General features: G+C 34.4%; 1 long non-coding RNA gene across 1 annotated transcript in view; it reads left to right on the forward strand.

The window, feature by feature from the left end:
• LOC130679927 (uncharacterized) overlaps positions 1–5,760 on the forward strand; it is a 176,576-nt gene extending 170,816 nt beyond the window's left edge. The window contains exon 3 of the long non-coding RNA XR_008992922.1: positions 5,522–5,760. This is a non-coding gene — a long non-coding RNA (uncharacterized LOC130679927). The remainder of the gene's footprint in view (positions 1–5,521) is intronic.
• Positions 5,761–6,000: the final 240 nt, after the last annotated feature.

Genomic DNA, 6,000 nt, shown 5'->3' on the forward strand with positions numbered 1-6,000 from the left:
CTTATGAGGAAAATATTTTACCACTTCATATGCAATGTAGAATCCTTGGAACTATGTAAGCCCCTTTACCCTCCCCCACTGACCTTTATGTTAGTTAATCACATGTATTAAATCTACATGTACTGACAACTTCATCAGACAGTGTTAATAATTTTTGCTTTTCAACAAAGATTAGAAGAATGTAAGGGGAGAAAAATAGTCCTTGATATTTAGCCAGTTATTTATCATTTCTGTTGCTGTTAATTTTTGAATATGCAGTTTTCTCTCTGTTATCACTGCCTGAATTTTGTTTCCTATTTTTGAAAAATTGTGACAAAATAAACATAATGTAAAATTTTCCATCTGAACCATTTTTAGATGCACAGTTCAGTAGTGTTAGGTACATTGTTGTGCAACCAACCTCCAGAAGTCTTTCATCCTGTAAAACTGAAACTGTACTCATTCAGCAACAGTTTCCCCATTCCCCTATCCCCCAACCCCTGGCAACCACCCTTCAGCTTTCTGTCTTTATGAATGTGACTGCTCTGTATCCCTTATATAAATGGAATCATACAGTATTTGTCTTTTTTTTGACTGGCTTGTTTCACTTCACATAATGTCCTTAAACATCATCTATGTTATAGCATGTGTTGGAATTTCCTCCCTTTCTAAGGTGACTATTACATTCATTTGGTCATTCATCAGTCAGTGAAGACTTATATTGGCTATTGTGAATAATGCTGCTATGAACATGAGTGTACAAATATCTCTTTGAGACACTCTTTTTATTCACATAGGTATATGTCCAAAAGTGGAATTACTGGATCATAGCCATACTGTCTTTGATAGTGATGGCATCATTTTACATCTTCATCATCAGGGCACAGGGGTTCCTGTTTCTACACATTCTCATCAATACTTGTTATTTTCTGTTTTTTCTTTTTAAGAGTAACCATGCTAATGTGTGTGAGGTGATTTTAGTTTATATTTTTGCCTTTCTGTTCATGGAAAATATTGGCCTATAATACTCCCTTCTTTCGCTATCTTCATCTGTTTTTTTTTAATCAAAATTATTTTATTCTATATGAAATGAGTTAAAGTGCTTGATCTTTCTCTTCTCCAGAAAGTTTTCATTGCAGAGGGCATGTATTTTTCTGAAATGTTTGGCAAACCTTTAAGTTTAAAATTGCTTCTCAATATGATATTATTTCTTTTTATTTCAATAGTGTTTATTTGTGACATCCATTTTTTCTACTTGATCAGTCTTACCAATGGTTTGTAAACTTTTTAACAAAATTTTCAAATAAATTTTCTTTTTCCTGATTCTACAGGTAAATTATTTGTTTTGACTTCATTGTTATTAATTTATTTCCTCCTTTCAGATTTCTTTTGGGTTGACTCAGTGGTTAGTTTTCTAAAGTCTTAATTAGAGTGCTTAGCTCTTTGTACTTTTATAGTACTTTCTTTATTAATATATAAGATTTTTATTTCTCTTCATGTACAGCTTTAGCTGCATCCCATAGGTTTTGATAGTTTGCTATTTTTGTTCTGTTTTAGATATTCTATAAACTCTACATTATGCTTTTCCAGAAATTTCTGAATAATTTAGCAGTAATTCAACAATTCTAAATTCATGGTGTTTGAGTTCTAGTTTTCATAGGCAGTGGTTTACATGAGACTTAATTTTTTGTAATATAAGAAATGTATAAATACATGTATGTGTTCATATTGTGTTTTAGTGAGTGAATACAAAGGGAAAAACCTGGAAATTTCTATATAAAAATGTTAATGATAATTATTCCTAAGTGCTGGAATTTAAAAAGCCTTCTTTTTTTTCCCCCTTTGCACTTTTCTCTATGTTCTGAATTTGAAATGTGAATATATACTATTTTTTAGTAGAAAAACAAAGCTGTTTACATTTAAATAAAAATAGGGATGAAAAAAGAGCTCAGATAAATATAAACTACCTGTATATAAGAACCCATTTCTAACCCTCTGCAGATTTTAGAGTTCAGAATTTATTCATTGAAATACCAAAGAAAAACCAAAACAAAATAACAAAATCCCATTAATTCCCTTGGCATGGATTTTAAGGCAAATATGTGGTTAATTATCATAGATATTCTGTTTATATTTGAAAAAACTACAAGTTCTATAGTTTGTTAGCATCCAGAGAATTCCCTTTCTTTTGAGTTCACTTTAAAAAAAATTAACTTTGAATCATATTATCCACTATTTCATATTGGTTGAGTCTACAATGTCTAGATTATGAAATCTAGAGGTGTATGTTTTGTTTGTGTGCTCATATATCTGAATCTGTGCTTGGTTATTATATCCTGGAGGGCAGAAATCAGGTTTTATTACTTATCTTTGTATTCCTAGGCACAGAACCTAGCACATTATAGTAATGTTTTATTAGTGGATGAATTTTGAAAGAGGTCAAAAGATACAAACTTCTAGTTATAAGACAAATAAGTCCTGGGGATGTAATATACATACAGCACAAGAACTATATTATCACACTGCTGTATGATGGATCTGAATGTTGCTAAGAGAGTAGATCCCACAAGTTCTTATCACAATGCAAAGAACGTTTCTTTTCTTTTTTTTGTAACTATATGAGGTGATGGACATTAACTAAACTTATTGTGGTAATCACTTTGCAATATGTGTAAGTCAAGTCATTACGCTATATGATTTAAACTTTCCAGTGATGTATGTCCATTACATCTCAATAAAACTGAAAAAAATAGAAAAGTGATGTTTATAGAAATGCTGTCTTTAATTCCCTTCTTCCTGAACTTACAGTAAATTTCTTAAAGGCAAAACCAGGTCCTGGATCCTATTACACTGCTGGGTGCATGGCAGTGCCTCCATGAATACTTGTTTTGTGAATTAATGGCCACTTGATTGTGATTTTGTTCATTGTTGTCATTTCAAACAGGTGACTTTCACCCTCCCCCTTTTTTGAAGGGAGATCACAGGGAAAGAAAACTCCTGGAAATCAATGATCTGCTTTCTAATTGGCTCTATGATCTATAAATCAGACCTAGATTGCTCCTCTCTTTTTCTATTCTCTTCTGCAACACTTTTTCCATCCCTCCCAAATCAATGAGAAAGATCTCTTTTAACTTGGAGGATTTGGTATTCTTTTTTTTGATGTTATACTTTGGAAATAAATACAAATCATCCGTGTCATACCTTCCTCTCTTACCTGATATCCCCCACAGCACGGACTATCTTGAAACTCTGCATCCTCAACTCGGCAAGGGGGTCCAGTCTGGGTCTTCTTGGTAATCTCAGTTTAACTTCAATTTATACTTTCACAGGCCCTTGAAATTCTTGTTTTCCAAACTTTGCTTTAGGCCCACTTCTGTTAAATAATTTTTATGAATCAATATAAAACCCTCAAATTATCCCTGTATTAATAATTCCCTACTCTTTGAACTTGGCAGTGTGCTGACAAAGAAGTGTTTTTGTGTTTGAATAGCATTTGCTGGAGGCTGTGCCCTGTTACACTCTAGTTGATTAACACATGGGTAGAATTAAGAAATACTGTGCTTTATCTCATTGGTCATTGGACTTGATGAATGTCATCAAATTTTTTTTTTTTTTGGTTCTGACTTTCAAATATGGTTCTTCATGTTCTGTGAACTTTAATTCTGATTTCCCTTAATACTTTCATATCTCCCCATTATACAGATCTGTGGACATGTACACACTGAAGTCTAACTTGAATATCCTCAAGATCACAGCAAGGAGATTAATATGTATTTTGATATTTCAGGGAGTAAATTTCCCTGGAGTGGGTACAAGAGAGGTCTGTTTGACATTACATTCTATAGTGGTTTGCAATGTTTTTTGATATACTTATAACATATACTCATTTGAGTTCCTTTTTCTTCAAAAAGTGTAAATAGTTTTGCTTTCTAATAAAAGACAATTCATTCTTAGTTTAGAAACTTAGTACAGAAAATGTAAAGAAGAAAAGACGCCTTTTTAATTGCAACAGTTGGAGATGAATATTAGCATTTTGGTATATATTCTTCGAGGTTTTTTTTTTCTTAACATTCACTGAAACACAATATATATATTCCTACACATAAATATATATTCTTATACATTTTACATTTACAAAAAAATGTGACCATGATATGTATAGATTTTAACTTGCTTTTCCTACTGAGATCTTTCATTCAAATCTGAATCAATGTGCCTCTTTATAAGTAATTATTTTACCATTTACCTCATCTAATATCAAAACACGTCTTCTTTCTAAGGCTTTCCTGTGTTTCTTATATACTATTTTGTAACACCTTTTTGCTAAGGGAGTGCAAGATGCAGTTTGTAAGCCTCGAGGTGCAAACCTCCAAAAGGAGTAATGGAAATATAAAGGCAAGTGAGAAAAAAAGCAGGAGTATAAAACCAAGAGAGGACCAAGGGACTGGAGGTACTTGGGAAGTGTGTGTGGGGGGTGTCACATCATGTTTTGCGAATCAAAGCTCTTAGTTCCTTTGGTTCTCAAAAGGAAAAGAGTTCACTGACTTACCTCTATTTATGCTCCCTCATAACTCAGTGATGTGTCCTCCTTACAGAAACTCCCCCAGGGCTGAAGGTACCACTGTCCACCTGCACAGCTGTGGTTCGAGTCAGCCCCTTCTGGCCTTGCCATCCTCTTATTTCTTCCCATGACTGCCAAGGGACACTATTTCAATGCTAACTTGTATCACTTTCAAATTGTTCGACTATTTTCTTAGTTGGTTGGGCTGTTTTAACAAAATACCATAGCCTGTGTGGCATAAGCAACAGAAATTTATTTCTCACAGTTCTGGAGGCTTGAAGTCTGAGGTCAAGGTGCTAAAAGGTTAGGGTTCTGGTGAGAGCCCTCTTCCTAGTTTGAGGAAGACTGCCTACTTGCTGTTTTCTCATAGAGCAGAAAGAGAGCTCTGGTTTCTTCCTTTTCTTATAAGGACACTATCACATCATGAGGGCCCTACCCTCCTGACTTCATCTACACTACTACCTCCCAAAGGACACCCCCCATCACATTGGGGGTTAGAGCTTCAACAGTTAATTTGGGGGGACCACAAACATTCAGTCAATAGCATTTCCTTATCCCTTCAAAGGCCAGAACTCCATGACAATCTGTGATTCTTAATGAAAACCAATGTACTTGGGAAGGAAACTCATGAAAGCAAATTAGCTACTCCATTAGAAACAAAATAAATTAGCAATGAAAGCATTTTGAATGAAGTCTTGATGCTGAGAAATAAAGCAAAGGAATAAAATTGCCACAGCATATCTTAGAGCCTCCTGAACCCAGCAAAGTCTCTTAAAAAGACAATGAAACTGCTGGAGCAAAAGGAAACGGTGTGGTCACAAAAACCGATTGGACAGAGAAAAGACTCAGTATTCAGCAAGGAACAGAGGACTGAGGATGGAGCACCAAATTTTGTAGCACGGAGCATACAATAGTAGAACCTTGAATCTGTATTTCCTAGCAGTCAAGTAGAATAGAGATGTACTTCTGCTTTCTTTACAGGGAATGGCTCATTCCACATCTATACAAGTGAAGAGCTCTGGAAACCCTTGGATGCCCTGGAAAGAGCTACATAGATTGCAAAGCAGTAGCAAGATTCTTAATTCTTAACGTGCACAGAGTTGACTGACCAAATTAACCCATGGTCTTAATTTTTGTAGAACATACTGATGATACCCCTTGCCCACATAGGCTGGGTTTTAGTATACACACTCACATTTGCTCCCACCAGATCTGTTAGTTGGGCTTATACTAGTTGGATGTTATTAAAATAAAATGTCTGAACTAAATAGTATTTGTTATAATAAATATAACTGTGAAAAGTGTCACTTTGCCTATGAAAGCAAAGTTAAATATTCAATAAGGATTTGATAAAGTATTAAAACTTTGCTGTTGTTTTAGGTATGGAAGAGAGGACTGTCAAATAATTAGGACAATTACCAGAGACCAATCCCCCTTCCTATTTTCCATCAAGTGTCCTT

This window comes from Manis pentadactyla, chromosome 12 (genome assembly GCF_030020395.1).
Source record: "Manis pentadactyla isolate mManPen7 chromosome 12, mManPen7.hap1, whole genome shotgun sequence".
Taxonomy (NCBI): domain Eukaryota; kingdom Metazoa; phylum Chordata; class Mammalia; order Pholidota; family Manidae; genus Manis; species Manis pentadactyla.